Below are 20,398 nucleotides of genomic sequence, written 5' to 3' on the forward strand. Positions count from 1 at the left end.
AACAAACAGGTAATAAATTTAACATCAGTAATATCTCCCCAACGAAGCCTAGCTAAAATTACAATATAAAGTGTATTTGGAAGGATATTTCCAGTTTGATTGCGTTGTTTTATGCTAATCCTAGTAATTGGCTAAGCAAATATTGGTACAGTCATCTGCAATAATATGTTACACAACGAAGGCCTCAATAATATCTGACACGATCTTATTTGTAGAGCCATAAGAGCGTGCCACATATTTTTGCGGCCTTCAAAGAGTAACATATTATTGCTGGTGACTGTACCTATAGGTAGACCGCGATTAAACGCTCGAGTGGGTAGATTATTCATTATGTTTTAACATGGTGGAACATATCTAAAGTTATTAAAGCCCGACGAGAAATACAAGATCATTGTCAATAGATAGTTTAGTATGAAAAATTTAGTTCCAATGAAATTCCGCAATATGGCGCGTGATGATGTAGGCTTTAATTGCAGAAAAGAAGTAAGGCGGAAAATATCGTAAAATTAGCGCTATCCGGTGCCTCTAACTAGTCTAACTATTCAGAATAGATGTCAACTGCAGCTGCATTGCTGTTGCGTCGTCATCTCTCAATTTGCCAATTTGCTTTCTGATCTGTCAATTTGCTTGCTAAAATGTGTGAGGTTTGCCGATGCATTACTGTCGCGATTATGAAGGTACTGCCGCCTGCATTACTGCCGCAAATGTCACAAAATTTCGGGATACAACACCGATATTTTTTCACATTTGAGGCAGCAAAGCTGTCGGCGGTAATGAAATTAGTTTTTTTTTTTATTTAGATTCAGTAGGTAACTTTGAATGAAAAACAAACTGTTGTCAGATTACTCTGAAGTCTAAATAGCTATCAGTATAAACTACATACAGTAGGTTAAAAATATCAACAGCCAGTTATCTAAATTCGTCAATTGAGGGCGATTTGCTAAACTGACCCACAAACGCAGTAAATAACCCGTGTACGTCGTATTGTAGGCGTTCGCCGTTCATCGAGCCAAAGCAGTGGCGGGTTAAGTAAGTTCACGTAAACAGTTAATAAATTACTTGCAGGAACGAGTCATGAGCGGCAGCGGATCAAATTGCATGTAGAAATCAATCTGTCACTAATAAATAAGTACTAACTTCTGTAAACTGATATGATACAATCTGACAATAAATGATTACTTACTTACTTAAATACTGCAAAGAACTGTAGTTAACATGAAATGGGTATATAAAAACATTACCATTTGTTATAGGTACGTTTAAAATTCAATAAAGACAATACTGGGTTCCGGCAGAATATCAATGCTTTCCTCGAAAAAGTGAACCTGGCTGAGTCGGAACCATTTGTTTTTTATCCACACAGCGTTCTGCAACTAATTCAATTTTTCGTGTTTTTATATTATTTTACTGATAATTAAATTGTGTATTTTTTTCTGTTAGTGTATTTGTAGGTATGTGTTTTATGTACATATGTATGTTACTTTATTTTCACTATGTTCTTTTTATGTAATTATTGTCTGCGTGTTTACGAATAAAACACTATTCTATCATAAAAAACTGGACTGACTGGTAGAGAGCGCCTTATGGCATTAAGTCCGCCATTTGTACTTTTTTGTATGGTGCAATAAAGGTTAAATTGATAAAACATAACAACAATTGCACATACAACGCCCAGGTCCTGAGTAAACAGCGTTCTAAAAAGCCAAGCCTTGTTGTCACTTATCGCTCCCGCCTCCGCCCTCGCTCCGCTCATGCACTCGCGCAGCCCGGATGCAGTTAACTACGCCCCGACATGCGAGTGTTGAAGCATTGCATTGTTGCATACAAGTCGTGTTGCTACCCAGACGTTGGAAGAGATTGATGTGGCGTGGACATGAATGTATGAAAAAATTAAGTTTAGATATTGCTACAGGGATTGCTATATTACATAAAGATTCGAATTTTAGATCTTGCTACTGGACCACGGGCCATAACATCCTAGATTTCAGGCAATAATTCGTAAACTAGTTAAGGGTTATGTAGAATGAACCTTCGTTGACGTCAAGCGAAAGTTAGTGGCAATTCAATGCATTCTAAATTGTGTAAAGCTTTTTTTTAAGTTTCTTTTCCAAGTAGGTACCTAGATATACAATGCGCTTATGAACGTCAAATAAAGCTACACCGGCTCTAACCCTGGGCGCACCACTGCTCAAGAACATTTACTTAAATCCCTCCAAATTGGAGGAGGGATTTAAATCTATTCTTATATATAAAAAAAACTCTCAGACACTGCAGACTCACTCTTCACTCATTTCCACTTAACAACAACATTGCCTCATTCCATTTATTCTAATAAGTGTAATTACCTATAATAGTTTAAACCTCGCAGCAGCAAAAAACTCATTTGCCTGCAATTGTGTTAACGATCGGCATTGTTTGCCTGTTTGTTTGATTGCAGGCAACTTAGCTAAACAAAACAATTTTTTTTAAACATCATTAGCGGCATGGTTTGTTTATGTAATTATTTAGATTAACAGGATTAATAGGTTTTTTTACAGTGCAATGATATCCAGTATAAGGTAGAATAACTGTCAGTAGAATTTCTCTAAATCATTACCGAATAATGCCGAAAGTCATTTTCGCAACAATTTTTTCGCGTAATTTCATTTTGCCGAATGATCAAGTGGCAACGCAACACAATTATTCGTATGATGTCTCAACCTAACAGTTAGCAAACTGCATGTTTGAACAACATGTAGTCTCTTTGACATGACAACAACTTAATACCGTAAAATTGGGTGAGTAGGGCCAAAACTGAAATTCAAACCTCGATAACATTTTATTTTTACATATGAAAACTGAATGGTGTATATATTAATATTAAGTGTTCCGGACGTTTGTATTTTAGTTTTTATTTTATTTTGGGTAGTTCCATTTTATAACTTTGACGATAAAGAGGAAAACCCACCTCACCCCGTAGTGCCTCGTATTTGGGGTGAGAGGGGTTTTCATACAAAGGTGATTTTGGAAGATTGTTGGATCGATTTTTTTTTATTATGCGTATTACTATAGCTCCATTTTAAATTGGAATACATTATTTTTGTAGCAGTAGCCTTAAAATCCCTTCTCACCCCCCTCTCAAACCTTCTGTCCCCATTCATAACCCACCTCTCCCCGTGAAACCTACTCACCCCGTTTTACGGTAATACCTACACTTTTTTTAAAGCTTCGTTTTAGGTAGCAGAATCTGCTTGATAATATGTAATTCTACCAAGTAAAACGTTAACATAATGACAATTTGCAAAAAGTTGGTTGGCAAGTGAAATTCGGACAATAAAACTTCAACGAAAAACCAGAATACCGCTGCCGCAGTAATATCGCAGCTGCAGTTAAGATCCGAACATCACTTTTTAGTACATCATCCATGTTTCAGTTCCAATCTGGATCCATTTGTCACCTTTTTGATTGCAACACTAAAGGTACCCTTCCGATTTAGACCACACCAGCATTACTGCAACAGTATTGCAGCGTGACATATACTGCCTTAACTTTCCGAATGTAACCTTTCAAAGCCACAAGCTTGCCGTCATAAATATAAATTTTATTACATCCCATAAATATGAAAAGCCGTCAATAACCCGTAAAGGCTGACATACACACGGACAGCACGCGATGGTACAATGTTTTAATGGCTTTTGGACTTTCGGGACAGCACAAGGGGTCGTGTTATGGTGTTCTTATGATACTTTCACGCATCCTAATAATTTATTGTGTATCTAGAATTAGTAGCAACTCGAATATTGTATGTAATTCCAAAGATTGTATTGTCATCAATGATGACTGATCATTATTTATCTCATTGCAAGGTTTTAAATCGATACGTTTACGAGAAATAGATTAGGTATTTAAAATCGACTAAGTTTTTAATTTTATACACTGACAAGTTAAGTTAATTGCTACATTACTGCTGCAGTATTGCACATTACTGCCGACTTCATGCTACCGCAAATGTCAAAATTCTGGCAGCAACATCGTTTTTTAGGGTTCCGTAGCCAAATGGCAAAAAACGGAACCCTTCCGGAACGCCTGTCTGTCTGTCCGTCTGACTGTCCGTCCGTATGTCACAGCCACTTTTTTCCAAAACTATAAGAACTATACTGTTGAAACTTGGTAAGTAGATGTTTTCTGTGAACCGCATTAAGATTTTCACACAAAAATAGAAAAAAAAAAACAATAAATTTTGGGGGTTCCCCATATTTAGAGCTTAAACTAAAAAAAAATTTTTTCATCAAACCCATATGTGTGGGGTATCTATGGATAGGTCTTCAAAAATGATATTGAGGTTTCTAATATCATTTTTTTCTAAACTGAATAGTTTGCGCGAGAGACACTTCCAAAGTGGTAAAATGTGTCCCTCCCCCCTGTAACTTCGAAAATAAGAGAATGATAAAACTAAAAAAAATATATGATGTACATTACCATGCAAACTTCCACCGAAAATTGGTTTGAACGAGATCTAGTAAGTAGTTTTTTTAATACGTCATAAATCCCCTAAATACGGAACCCTTCATGGGCGAGTCCAACTCGCACTTGGCCGCTTTTTAACACTTGCGGAAGTAACGCAGTCGACTGCAGCAGTATTGAGGGGGGAACATTACGGCAGGATAGGTACGTCAAATTTTATATACAGTTTTCTAAAAATTGATATTTTGAAATTTCCTGTGGTAATGCAGTCGACTGCAGCAATATTGCATTGCGACATTACTGCCCACCGCAGCCACCGCATTACTGCCAGAAATGTCATAATCGATTTTACTGCCCGAATTTTTGATATTTCCGGCAACAATAAAGTTGACAGTAATGCTGGTGTCTGAATCCGAACGATACCTTTACGAAGCATCCGTCCACCAACAGACCGTACACTTGTTTTGTACTGTCCAAAATCACGAATAAATTTACCGGAAAAAACACTTAATATGTAAATCAACACCTCATTATAGCCCTTGATCAGATATTTATGATGCGAGTTAATTTGTGAAAGTATTATCAGGGATAAATTGAATTTCCCGTCCCAGTTGCTGCGGACAAAGGGACGGGCGCGGCCGACTGTATCTCCTAGTGTGCGCGGGTCCACTGTCATCCGGCTCACGGCTGTGTAAAATGTAAATGTACCTAAATGTAGGGATTTTACTTTACAACTAGAGTTGTAGATGTAGGCGTCAAGACCGCTAAGCTTAAGTGGGACTGGGCTGGACATGTCTGCTGCATGCACCCAGAAAGGTGGGCCAAAATGGTTACTGAGTGGGACCCACGGAACAGGGTCGAGTGGAGAAAACGAGGGGAGGCCTTTGCCCAGCAGTGGGACACCAAAATAGGCTAGAGAAAAAAAAAGTCTTTTTACTTATATAAGGTATGGTGAAGATGGGAACGAATTTACCAAAAACATCATAGAAGGGAAAGTTGAAGCGAAGAGGAAGAAAGGAAGACCAAAGAGGGCGTACATGAATCAAATAAAGGAAAAACTTAACGTCTTGTCGTATCAGGCTGTCAAAGACCGCCAAACATGGAAATTGCTCCACCGACAAGAGTCTTACTCTTAAATATATGATGATGAAGGTATAAGGCTCATACGCGTATAAGGAACCCGTGATAATTTAACAGTGTATATTTAAGGTCATATTTAAGGACTAAAATGTCCTATTGTATAGAGTCTAACTCTACCAAAAAGTATACAGTTACAAAAGGACTATCTATACTGGGCATTCTCTACCAGTTAACCTTTTTAATTATAGGGTTAAAGACATGTTGATGTGCGTAACACAAGACAATCGGTGTGTTAGGGCTTAGTTAGACGGTGCGCGAACTCGTATACTCGTATTTTGAATATTTGTAGTTTTTAGTTATACTCTTGTATGTAATTTTAGTTTTAAGTTTATCACAAATAAAATACTTGAAATACTTGATTCTGAAAATGTTGTCAAAGCGATCCTATCCTATCATATTCCTTTATTAATAAGTATGTTAAAAGGCTAATTCATACTTATAATTAGGTAAATTTCAATTGAATTACAATTCATTAAAATAATATTCTACAATTAACGTAAAATAAAACAATTTAAAACAATACATATATCATTCAACTCTGTGGGTTAACAGTAACAGTTACTACCGGCAATGGAAACGCGTCCAACTTTCCCGATGGCTATCTCGCAATAAATGTACGCGAGTCCCGATAAGGTGTCCACGCACCGCGAAACCTGTGTGGCTGTGCGTAACTAGTTTAACATAACATATGCTATACGTACAGTCGTCAGATATATCGGAGCGGCCGGTGTGGTCGGGAATATCTGAACTCGCATTCTAACGCCTTGAAATAGAGGCGTGTTTAGATATTGAGTGAGCACCTTGGCCGCTCCGATGTTTCTGATGGCGACTGTATACTTAAAAAAGCGGCCAAGTGCGAGTCGGACTCGCCCATGAAGGGTTCCGTATTTAGGCGATTTATGACGTATTAAAAAAAAACTACTTGCTAGATCTCGTTCAAACCAATTTTCGGTGGAAGTTTACATGGTAATGTACATCATATATTTTTTTTAGTTTTATCATTCTCTTATTTTAGAAGTTACAGGGGGGGGGACACACATTTTACCACTTTGGAAGTGTCTCTCTCGCAAACTATTCAGTTTAGAAAAAAATGATATTAGAAACCTCAATATCATTTTTGAAGACCTATCCATAGATACCCCACACGTATGGGTTTGATGAAAAAAAAAATTTTGAGTTTCAGTTCGAAGTATGGGGAACCCCAAAAATTTATTGTTTTTTTTTCTATTTTTGTGTGAAAATCTTAATGCGGTTCACAGAATACATCTACTTACCAAGTTTCAACAGTATAGTTCTTATAGTTTCGGAGAAAAGTGGCTGTGACATACGGACGGACAGACAGACGGACAGACAGACAGACATGACGAATCTATAAGGGTTCCGTTTTTTGCCATTTGGCTACGGAACCCTAAAAATGGCCTTGCTGTACGTACGTAGTACAGTATTAATAGTAACAGCTAAAACAACGCTCCAAAAGTATTTGCAATCCTGAGGAATCACCGCGAAAAAAAATCGCAAGTTGCGGGGATCTTTCTCTTTTATTCCAATAGAGTGACAGATAAAAATGCCCACAATTTGCGAAATTTGGTAAGTAATGTCATCTTATACTACTTAATACAAGTATAGGACAAAATTGGAAAAAGTTACATTTGTACGGAACCCTCGGTGCGCGAGTCCGACTCACACTTGTCCGGTTTTTTTATTTTCTCTTATCTTATAATTTTAACCGGAACAAAAAACAATTAGGTTGTCATATTTTTGGCACATTTATTAAAGAGCCCACCAAGATCTTAATTAAGTTGGAAAGTTCAATAACTTCGTAATTAAGATTAAGATTAATTAAGGGTCCTATTTCACTTTTCACTTCCGGAACTCGTTGGGTGTATTTAATTGATTAACCAATAAGGGTCGGTTGTTTATAAATAACATTTTAAATTAAATTACTTTATTACTTACAGAAACATTAATTATATCCTTATTTGCACGTTAAACTTACATTACTAGATTTCTCAATCATATTAATGTTACGCCGTAATGCTGCGGCAGTAATGCTGCCGCGGATGTCAAAAATCCGGGCATCAACATCAATAATTATATTCGACTGTATTTAAAATAAACTATTTTACACTATGCATGAAATAAAGCACCAGAAGATTAATAGAGAAAAGTCGGCAGCAGTTATTTTTAGACACAATTTCTATTTTAAAACTGGTATAAAACTACATATAAAGATAAGGTACTTAATTTAATTGAGACGTCACATGCTAGTGTTTCATATAAATTGCATACTAGCAAAATAGTTTAGACAGATCGAAAAAAGAAACTGATTTGACTAGTAGTCAAACACCCTATTGTAATATTTGCGGTAGTAATGCAGTCGGCAGTAATGTCGCGCTGCAACATTGCAGCAGTAATGCAAAGTATCTTCGGTAAGAAATCTTTTCCGACGAAAAACACACAAAAACACAGCAAAAAATCCCCTTAAACTCTCTTTTTCTGAAATAAAGGCAGTTTGTCACATCCATCACCCCGGAGTGTTACAACAAATAATAATATCACGTACGTACCCCATCGCCGTCATTCTTCATAACACTCGCATTCTCCGCGTTCCCCATTCGTCTAAAAAACTGCAAAGCATGCGCAATCATAATAACCCCCTTTTGCTAGAATTCACAAAAACTGCGTTGAATTTAAACCAGTATAGAATTTTCATATATTTTCATCTTCACCAGATATCTTCTAACAGATGGCGTTAGGACGCTAAAAGGCAATTTGGTAGAAACCTACATCGCGCTTACGGAGTTCCAAATGTCACTTACTATTATATACTCCTGTGTGGCTACCACCAGTTTGGCACTGATATAAACGCCATCGAGAACGTACCTAATTTACTTTCTATGCATCTAGCTCGTACTCGCATATTAGTGCGAGCGAGATGTATAGAAAGTAAATTACGTTATCGATAGCGTAGACTCATGGTACGGGCTCTTCTGCCTACCTCTCGGTCCCCCGGCACACCCGCCTGAAGAGAGTACTCTCTATTGCCCTTTCTCTATTACGTATTTCTACAGATGATTGGAAGTCCTCAACTGAGCGTTTCTCTAGAAACTTCCTGCCTCGCACAGCGTGTACTAAAACCTAATCCGTGTAAGCTAAATAGTAAAACTCACAGAACATATTAAAGAGGTTAGAATGGCTATCGCGCACAGTTAGTATCGGAACCGGTGTCGCCGCTCGTTCCTCTCCACATTTACTAACACTCGCGTAACGGTAGTAAAAACTAGCTAGCGCCTTGTGTGCGTGGTGAATGGATACGCCTCCTTTAAACAGATTTGAAGTCTGGCTTCTTAATCTGAACGTTATTGTGGCGCAAAAAGGCATGTTTCTTCATTTTCGGTCAGCGCGGGCGAGTAGCATGCGAGCGTTTGCTCAAAACCCCGCGGCGACACGTACCCTGCTCGCATCGCCATTCTACTGTGCTTGCGGTATTTCCGGGCCATTAGGACCTTTAAAGAATGAGTCACGCTAGACTAGACCGGGGCCGGGCCGGAGCTTCCGGCGCTTCGTTTTCTATGGATAGCACCACGTGATCACCGATTAGCCGTCATAGAAAATGGCGTGTCGGAAGCTCCGGCCTGGGCCTGGCCCGGTCTAACTCTAGAGCGAGTCATCCTTAATCCTTCAGGAAAAGGGCGTAACTATTCCCATCTTAAAGGGCGGCAACCTATCTGCAACCCCTCTGGTGTTGCAGGTGTCCATGGACGACGGTGATTGCTTACCATGAGGTGATTAGTCTGCTCGCTTGCCTCCTGTATCATAAAAAAAGAAAAGTCTTTGGTTTTTATCAAGGGTTTGAGAGAATGTTTAGTGAATAGCTATGTCAAGTGTAAGTACGTCACGTACGCGATATGCGAGGGACAAAAATGACGCCAAATGAAACGGAAGGGACATGTGACATAACATCACGACGGAGATACGTTGGCCTAAAAATATACCGCATAGTTTTAAGGAAATAAGTAGCATGACTCACAAACATTATTATTACTCCTAGCATTCGAAAAAGCTGAATTTCATATCGAATAGGTTGACTAGTAAAGAATGCCTTAAAGCATTACGTCCTCCTTTTGTACTTTTTACTTCTATTTGTGCGATAAAAGTTTTAAATAAATAAATATGAAATACTACTTGGGAAAATTCGACCCATGTCGCTGTGACCCGGGTGACAGAGCGGTTTAGGCATCTCCGCGAATGCAGAGGTCGCTGGTTCGATTCCCGACCTGGGCACTGGAGGCCTTGGTCACTTCCTTTGTACAAAATACCTTAAGAATTGCTTTTGGGTGAAAGAAAACATCAAAAGAAAACCTATACCTACAGGTAAGTACATTTGAGCGGAAATTCATAGGTGTGTACAAGTTTAAGCCTAGTACAGGGGACAGCAAACTTTTGAAACGAAAAGCCATTCGTTGTTTTAGTCCGTATCCTTAATTTTAACCCGCAGAGTTGTTGTTGAACTTAGTGTAATTTTTTTGATTGACTTGATACCGCATACGAACATCTTTTTTTGTTGTATAATAAACTGATCGGCGATTAGCTCTAGTCACACCTGATTGAAAGTGAAGACAGAGCCTAAGATGGAGCTCACCGGTTCAATAATATCATTCACAATGTTCAACGTTCAATCAAGAAATACTACTCGTTTTACTATGTGCACAGTCATACCGTAGGTATCGTAGTCTCGGGTGAGGCGTGGACAAAAGCTTTGGAATGCGTGGTGAATACCAAACTGTTTTATTAAGGGTTGAGAAGGTGCCTTTTCTATGTATTATATTCAACATACGTACATTACAATATACGGCTACACTACCTTCTGACCTCGACTTCGTCAGTGTGGAGATGATGATGATTGTCAAAAAATAATAATACCAGGGGCAACTGAAAAGTTCGCGGCCTTAGAAAATAAATGAAAGAGAGTATTAAAGTAAATGTTAATTATTAATCGTTAATTAATCGTTAGTAATGGCGGCAATATTTTAACTCTAAAGAGGCGGGGAAAAAAGTAGAATAGTTTTTTTTTCTTTCTTTTTTTTCTAGCTTAGGCCGCGAATATTTCAGCATCCCCTCGTATGTGTCCTTTCCCGGACTTCAAACTATCTCCGTATCAATTTTCTAAATCGGTTCAGGAGGTTTATGAGTGGTTTAAGGTAACAGACATACAGACAGGCAGAGATACTTTCGTATTTATAATATTATTATAAGCTATATGCAACGTTGTTACTTAAGGTAACATTCGAATAGCAACTGCAAAAACGTTGCTGTTGCAGCGTTTAGGTTTCTACCATAATGTCACAGCCAATTTCCTCGATAAAGTATTCAATGTGTTCCCTAGTAACTCTAGTAAGTAATTAAGTGAACGCTTTTTCTCCCTTGATCCACAATTACCAGCAATTACCCGATTACCACACAGTGATGCAACGTCGCGCTAGCTTTCATCACCCGACGACCAATTATCGTTATTTATTCAACTCTGTTTCTAGCTTACCAACTGTTGTCTCGGTGACCCTAATTGGGTCACACACGCAGAAATAAATCAACTATTCTTTTGAAGTTAAAAAGTTACACGGGATGTCTTCTCGGAGTGTCTAATGTGACATTTCTTCAACTAGAAACGTCATTGTGATTGACATCTGTATTTACAATTTATAGTCACTTTTGACGCTGACAGATCATATTCATAACTAATCCAGATCTAATGCATAACCTGTTATTGAAATCAGAATACGACTGTATACGAGGATAATTGACATGTTATGCGATTGTGTTGCTATAATTATTATCATAGTTAGATCATATTGGTATCATATTTTATATACCCTGAATACGCCAAACAGATAAATAATAAACGAACTAAAGTGAATGCGGAAAGCATCGGCTTTGTTCGGCACAAAGCTTAGATTTACGGCCTCCATTGTCTTAGGCCAGGAACGGGACCATTATTTATTAAACTACCTACTTTACGGCGCAGAGGCGTTGTGTATGGAATTTTTAATTACTGGTTTGGTTAGTGGTTGTTATAGTGAACAAAGGCCGGGAAATAGATAGTTGGATGGGTGTGATATAAATAGGCGAGAAAAGCGAAGTCGTTTCATCATCATCTTCGCGTTGTCCCGGCATATAGCCACGGCTCATGGGAGCCTGGGGTCCGCTTGGCAACTAATCCCAAGAATTGGCGTAGACATTAGTTTTCGCAAAAGTCGTTTAGTGAAGCCAAAACGATTGATTACTGTCGCCCATGGACACCCAGTCCAGAGGTTGTTAGTGCGTTGCCGACCTTTAAGATGAGTCGCTATGAGGGTTTGAAGGTCGTTTCGGTCCGGAAATACCGCAGGCAACAGTTCATTCCACAGTTTAGCTGTGCAGGAAGTTTCTGGAGAAACGCACAGTTCAGGACCACCAACTACATATATCCCATATGTTGTTGAGCATAAGACTTTCCGGTCGGTGCTACATCTATTGTCAAGTAGCAGTACTGATAATTCCACTACTCGATGCTAGATATCGACACTGAAAATAATAGTCTTTTTGGTACCAAAACTGATGTATGGTGCTCACTGCACTCTTGTCTTACTGTATTTCTCTATGGTTTAAGTAATATTTTGACGGTAGACACATTAAAGCAATAGAAAGGTGGGATAGGTTCATTAGGTTGATTCAGATGCCCGAAGAGCAAACTGTCCAGAAATAGGGAACAGGTCAACCCCCCCTCCCCTTCTCTCCCTTCTTGTCATATTAATGAGATAGTATAGGTCTTTAATACAACCTGTCACACTTGGCACCCCCTCCCCCTGTTGCTGTGACGTAATATGTGGATGAACCCTTACCATAAAAAACATGGCGTCGATGCTCTCAATTACGCACATACTCGTAGATTCCCCTAGGGCTGTCACCGCTGCATTACTCAGTCACTGCATTACGTGCGGTGCGAGCGATATTGGAGCCGAGTGATGGATTGTACGCAAATATTTGCTAGGGTTGTCACTTCGCAACATATTATTAATTGAATTGGTGCGTTTCCTCGTTGTTTCCTTTGATATACTTATTAAGATCTGTAGAACTGTGTCGTATGGAATATTAGACCGCAGTTTGAGTTCTGATTCTTGTTACGCTAAGAAGTGTGAGAGAAAAGAGGGTAATTCAAGGGGTTAATAGTGGGGGTAACGGAACCACTATTCAGCCTGGCAACATCGGGTTTCTTGAAGGCTATTAGGAAGACCACTACAAGTATCAACAGTCAAACTGTGGTCTAATAAGTATGCATACCAAACAATTCCTAAGATAGAACATATTTAATTACAAAAACGGGTCTACCGCGATATAGTTTCATTGTTTTTACCTTAAATTCCGACGTTTCAGCTGAGTTACACCAGCTGTGGTCACGTAAAGACTGACGTCCCAGCAAATGCCAACGTAGATATAAATAAAACAATACTGAACTACCCGAAATTTGTTTATAAAAATGATCGAGGTAGACAAAGAAATTGAAGATACCCGTTTAAGTTTAATGTTTAAGATAGAAGTACCTAAATAAAATGCAAGTTTATCTTTTATTTTATTCCGATTTAAATCTAAAAGCACAAAAATATATATTGCTTGGTACAAGCGAGTTACGATTACAAATATGTTACCTATAAAATACAGATGGCAAATATTTTGCTCGTGTGACAACCCTACGTGCGACATTGAGTGATATTGACTGGTCCCACATGATCCCAATAAGAGAATGGTCGGGAATACAGCCCGCAGACTAATGCGCCTCACAATCAATCTTCACTCTCATTCGTGACGTCAGAATGTAGCCTTTGGGAATTAACCAGCTTATTTAGGGACAGTAAAATCAACAACAGTTCAAAAGCCCAACTATGGTACAAAATTAACTCGATTCTTCGTTCAAATCTGCTAGCATGAGTTGCGTTCTCGCGCGCGACATCATACATCTAGCGCGACTTCAAGTATGGACTCGCGCGCAAGATCGTAACATATGCTAGACCGCCAGGTGTGACTATTTAGTATTTATTTTTGTTTTTTTTTTTTTTCTGAAAATTTCCTTTATTTATATTATAACATACATACATATAATCACGCCTATTTCCCGGATTGTTAACATATATTTTGCTATAAGTACCTAGGTATATGCGCCACCACTGAGATCTATTGACTAAAAATACCTTGTCACGTAAATATCATTTAGTAGACATGTCAATGGAAGCAATAATCAATGCTATCTTTCCTACATTCCTACCTTCCCTTCATTCTGCTACCGTTCCATTACCAGCAAAACGACAGCAAATATAAAGATATACCTACTGAATTGTAAACAATTTCGACAATAATGTCGAATACTTCCACAAAATTCTTTGTTCTGTCTCTTCACACTCCCCGCTCCCCTTTTACCCCCTTTTTACCCCCTTGTCATGGGATGGATGGCGAAAGTATAGTGTCTGTCAAACGCAAATTGAAATTTCTTGCGTTCCGCGTTATCGGAAAACTGTATAATGGCGTGTGTCAGATGTTTTTGTTGTAAATGAACTGGGTAAAAACAATACTTTTTTTATACCACCGCCGACCTTTTAAAAACCTGTACACTTATTTTTTGAAGAACCCCATACTATATAGACCCTCGGAAAAACTCTACGTACCAGAAAGAACTTATTGGGCGCCTTTTTCAAAATCAAAATTATAAATTAAGTTTCAGTAGAAATTGAGGTCAATTTGGATTAAAACAGAGGTCGCTGAGGTTAAAAGCACTTTAGTTCAACTTCACACCCAAATAAATCTAAGTTTCAAATGTAATAAGCATAACTATGTGAACAGTAAATAACTTTAATGAAACGAAACTGCTGTAAATATTTCAGTGTATTGTTCGTACACATTAATTTAGTTTAAGCCTCCGTTGGGACGAGAGTAATTTAATATACAAATTATGAGGGGCCGGCAAACATACAGGGTATTGCTATTGTGACGAACAAGTAAACAATCCTACCTAATATTAAAATTGTATTAAAATTTATTTAGACTTCATAATGGTCCAAAAAAATGTCAGTTAAATTAAAATATAAATTATGAAAGCCACCAATCTCTGGTGAGCGTAAAAGAGAAGCTACAAGATATTCTAGAAATTAAATTATATGTGTTCTTTTCAATGTGTGTATTTTGTGTTTACCTATGTGTAATTCTTGTATGTTTATTGTTTATCTATGTGTGTAAACCACATGAATAATTTTGAATTTGAATTTGAAATAAAACGGAACTAAAGATGAAAAAACGTGGCAACACCAGTTAACTTGTCACAAATCACATTATTGTGAAATTTTGTAGACATGTTTTTTTTGTGTTGAATCACTTATTTTTCGTTGTTGTTCGTCTTAAACGCTTATTAAACGTGTTTTTAAGATGGTTGTGTTGAGGCCTAGGCCCCTTTCTAGCTAGTGCAGGGATGCCTAAGTGGATCTTCAATGAAGACTTGTTATTTAAACTTGTGTACAACATTTTTTTTCAAATTTAAATTAATACAGTACAACTAGAGTTTGTCATTCAATGTATTTTGGAAGATTGCCGTTGGCTGCTGGCGGCGGACGTTATATACGCATCCGATCGTGCCGCTTTTCGAATTTCGGACGCAATCGGCCGTGACGTCACGTATTAGGATGCGTTCTGAACAGTTGGCCAACATTTCAAATTGATAGTGATCAGAATCAAAGATGTTTATAAATTATCGATGACTTAAGATCCTTTTTTTTTAATCGGTTATAAATAGGTCAAATACTATTGTCATCGCGTGGTAGAATCAGTCAGGACAGTTAAACTGAGGCTCCCAGGTGTAAACAGCGGAATTGCGTCGTTCCCTGGAATGCCACTACACTTCAGGACAAATTAAGAGGATAATGCATAACCTTAATTATATAACAACCTTGAAGGTAGGTACTGTTTGGATTTAGATGCCAGCATTTTATTGCTACAGTCAATTGTTTACTGTATTCTTGCACAAAATTACAAATTCATACAGTCAGACAACGTGTGGCACTGTCATCATTAATATCAAATTTCTTTGACGTTTGAAATAACACCCTCACATTGTTCTGGTAAATAGATGAAATTTTAAGAAAATGCTCAAAATGTTCAGCCCATAGTTGGCTAGCAGAAGAGAACATCTTCTATAAGTTCGCCAATTTTACTTTCCTGTATCTTCCACAATAAAATTGAAATAAATAAATATAATATGTATTTATTTATTGTAAGTTTTCAATTTAATTAGAAACTAAACCAGATTTTCAGTTCAATCAGAAAGCAATGAAATTAAACGAATGAAAAAATTGGAAAGTCGATCAAAAAGGTTTTCTGAAGACAATAATTTAAGGGTACTTAATGTACTATGAAGTACCTAGTATATATCTGTTCACCCATAAAACCCCATTAGATTTCAAATTAAATTCCGCAACAAACATTCTAATTTTCACTTAAATTTTCAAATAAATTGTAATGTTATTTTACCCCATAGCATTCTCGGGGGAAAACCCGAAAGTGAATAATTTTCGATTATCGGCGTTTATTTAATATGCCTGACTGATAAATCAATTTATGGCGTAATGCGATTGGTGTCCCACCGCTTGGAAAATATGGAATGGGAGAAAATGGTTTAATTTTAAGGGTACTACATATTACAGTACAAATCTTACTGAAATCGTCCTAATATAATATGCACAATAAATTTTTAAGTTTAATTTTTAATCTGATTAATTATTGACATGAATTTCATATTTCTTAATAAATTGTTATAAGTTAGGTCAAAATTTTAGATTAATTGGTTGAATACAAAGCTTATATTTTAAAGTTTTAAAATTTTATTTTTTTAGGATATACTCTGTTTCTGTTATGTACATAATATAATATGTAATGCATTAGTTTAAAAATAATATGCGTTGTAGTAACCTAAAAGTTAAGTGGGTGGATCAACTATTTTTTGTTGTTATTCTGTCCGGTCAGCCAAGAGACAATAGTAGTATAGTTTGTTAGAAGAAATTGTACACCACCTTCTTCTGACACGCTTGGAAGACGAGCTTCAATGGAAAGGGTGTATAAGTATCACAAAAAAGCGAGTTTGGTGAATTTAAATGCCTAAAAATCAGGTTTTAAAGAGTGACCCAGGAGAACGTAACCATGGCAACGAGTGACAAGAAAAAGTTGATTCACCCAAGTCCTTTCTGAGCAAACATAAATGTTATTAGTTATAAGTGGAAACTGTTTTAGCTATGTATTGTCTAAATTAATTATCTTGTTGTACTATTTTGCCCGTTTGTTTCCCAAGTTTAAATAAAATAAAATATAAATTTGGAATTTACAAAGCAAAAATAATACGTATGGTGTATTCGGCTAATTCTGATAAGTCCACAGATGGACTCTAAAGTGATGGAATTATAGGTCATTTTCGGAATTAGCCAATGTTTTGGAGTGGTCGGAATTACCCGAAACCACCACCATTTGTGTATAATCTTATTTCAGAACCTAACTCGTACACAATGATCTCTGTCTCAGAATAAATCCGTCACACCAATAACAGCGACCGCAATCTCGCATGTTTCCTATTTTCCTCTCCATCAATAAAACATATGTCACAAAAAAGGCTTTTAGCTAATTGCGTCCTTTATTGTGGACATAGACGTCCAACAGTAGATTTCACATTAGGCCTAAAAGGACTATATTATTATGAAGTACTAGCCCTTTAAAGCTTTGAACGTGCGGCGCGTCATCGTACACCTGTACGGCTACCATCAGTTTGGCACTGACATAAACGCCATCGAGAACGTAATTTACTTTTCACCTCAGCAGCTCGAACAAGGGTACTTTGCTACTTAAAAACAGTGAGCAAAATCGCATTTTGCTCACTGCAAGTGACCTTAATATTCAAATGTCATTTTAACAGGCGGGGTCTAATACAAGTTCGAAATACTTGGATTCTATCCCCTCTCACCCTCTCTCTCTGTCTCTGATGTCCCTTTCACGTCGTTAGCAAAAAGAAACAGACAAAAAAAGTTCAAACGACATTCAACGGTATATTAACGGTTTATAATAGACCCCCGAAAAACGTCTGAACGCATCGTTCCAAAACACGTACGAGTATGAATTCTTAATAATTAATTAATGAAAATAAAGTTTAAGATTTGTTAAAAACTGATAAAAACGTATATATTTTACGTAATTTCTTGTACGATTAAAATAATGAACTCAAAAAATACACAGAATGTCACGTAAAATAAATAATTATACTTTTAAGAATCTCTACTATAGTTTACAAAGTTTAAGTATCCGCAATTCGGACCGTATCTTACAATGTTTTTTTTTTACAAAAAAAGTTGTCGATTGAAGTCATTGAAGTGTCAATCAATTGATGGTCGTTGTTTCCATATGTTATTACCAATTTTACTGAACTTTATTAAGTTTTGTTGCTGAGTTTGATTGCGGTAATTAAACCTAATTGTTAGTATATCTTAAGAAAACATGAGTGAATAGGTAAGTGATGAAGCAGGATTACATTTTTCAGGTTGTCTAATATGTTTTCACTGCGGAGGTGAAAAGTTTTGTGAACTACACGAGATCAAAGTTATTTTTACATCTCGTGCGCTTTTGAGTCCCTTACTACGCTCTACTCTACTCCCTTACTACATCTACTATAGAATCTTTCGCTTGCACGGGACTCAAAACAAGCACTCGAAGAAATATCAAACTTTGATCTCTTGTTGTACAAATAACTATTCTATACATCTCGCTCGTACTCGCATATTAGTGCGAGCGAGCTGTATAGAAAGTAAATTACGTTCTCGATAGCGTATATGTCAGTTTTGACACTGTCAGTGACTCATGGTACGGACTCTGATCGAAATGCCGCGTGAGTCAGTTGACGTTTTTAGCGACCAAAAGGCTAAAATTTATATGTAGGTAAAATTCGTTAAAAGATCTCTCATACATGTGATACAAGATTCATTTCATCCAGTAGGTAACGATTATTCGGACACTTTATGATGACTTTTTTTGTAGATTTTTAATTATTTCAATTTCACATTTTATATTTATTTTAATTTTTTTTTGTAATTTAATTGACTATATGCTGCAGTCTTGCATGCAAACACGGGCGAATGAGAATAAAATAACGTCAGTACGATATAATTTTAATGTCAAATATAAGTTTGATTTGGCCTACATATCCTTCGCGGGAAGAGCCTCAGTTACATTAGATAAGTACCTTTACAAATAAGTACGAGAGCATGTTGATTTGATGCTATGCGTGAGCTATTGAGTGAGCGTGATCTCGCATACCGGGGCGAATGTGACAATCATTTGACAGGAAAGATTTACGGTAATGCCAAGGGTCGTGTACTTAGGTATTGTTTTTCAGATAACGTGCGAGGACGACTAAGGAAAAGGTTTAATGTATTTTCTTTTGTCATTCCTGTTTTGCGGGATTAGGGGTTAGGGGGTTGTAAGTAGGAAGACAAATTTGGGATATTTGTAGATGGATGTGATATTTTCTCACAGAATAAGAAGAATGGCGATGCGAGCAGGGTACGTGTCGCCGCCGGTTATGAGCAAACGCTCGCATGCTAGTACTCGCCCGCGCTGACCGAAAAACGTATACATGCCTTTTGCGCCACAATAACGTTCAGATTAAGAAGCCAGACATCAAATCTGTCTAAAGGAGGCGTATCCATTCACCAGGCACACAAGTTTTTACTACCGTTGCGCGAGAAATGTGGAAATGTGGAGAGGAACGAGCGGCGACACCGGTTCCGATACTAACTGCGCGCGATAGCCGTTCTAACCTCTTTAATATGTTCTGTGTATTTTCTATTATTTTTATTGGGTTTTTTATGATGGCGATATATGATACATTATTTGTAAAAAAGTCACAGTCAAAGTGTTTCATTGTCACTGTGACAAATCAATCCATTCACTGTACTTGAAACACGAGCATAATAGCGCCTTGCCTGCGTAGGTAGGTAACTAATTAACTACATATATACTAGCTTGTAAACTAACTATAGTGGCTCTGTGAGCTGTAAGTATAGGTACCTCGTGTAAGCTTAGAAAACGTAATTTTATATATCACAGTGAACTCACAATGGTCTTAAGTGCCATAGACGCCATTGGCTAATAAGTACCTAAGTCATTTATGTTCCAAAAACTGGATCGACAAAAAAAACTATTTAATTATAGACTCTGGTCACAACATTTCACGAGAATCGGTTAAGGATTGCGGACCTGAGCCCGTACCATGAGTCACTGACATTTACGCTATCGAGAACGTAATTTACTTTCTATACATCTCGTTTGCACTAATATGCGAGTACGAGCGAGATGTAAGCATAGAAAGTAAATTACATTCTCGACGGTGTTTATGTCAGTGACAAACTGATGGTAGCCGTACTGTAGAGGAGAACATCCGGAAATACGAAAACAAATGAATGAATGAATGTTTCTTTATACAGGCAATAGACCCATTACATACGTTTATAATACAAAATACAATAAGTATAAAAGATAAAAAGAAAATGCCCGAGGTAAAACGAAGTCAAAAGTACACGTTACCATCTTATAGTAATATACCAACTAACTTTAACTAACCTTAGTGAAACTACACGTCCCTAGACTATTTTAATAAATTAAAAAAACTCCATCTCTACCGGAAATTACAACCAACTTTCCCCTTTCCCCCATTTGGCGCCACTGTCTAAGCGTATCTGAAGAAAAGTTTGGAATATTTTAGTTC

At 37.3% G+C, this 20,398-nt stretch overlaps 1 long non-coding RNA gene across 1 annotated transcript in view; it reads right to left on the reverse strand.

Annotated features, from left to right (window-relative positions):
- LOC134654265 (uncharacterized) overlaps positions 1-20,398 on the reverse strand; it is a 162,023-nt gene that overhangs the window by 132,725 nt on the left and 8,900 nt on the right. The window contains exon 2 of the long non-coding RNA XR_010097319.1: positions 4,250-4,530. This is a non-coding gene — a long non-coding RNA (uncharacterized LOC134654265). The remainder of the gene's footprint in view (positions 1-4,249; positions 4,531-20,398) is intronic.

This window comes from Cydia amplana, chromosome 14 (assembly GCF_948474715.1).
Source record: "Cydia amplana chromosome 14, ilCydAmpl1.1, whole genome shotgun sequence".
Taxonomy (NCBI): domain Eukaryota; kingdom Metazoa; phylum Arthropoda; class Insecta; order Lepidoptera; family Tortricidae; genus Cydia; species Cydia amplana.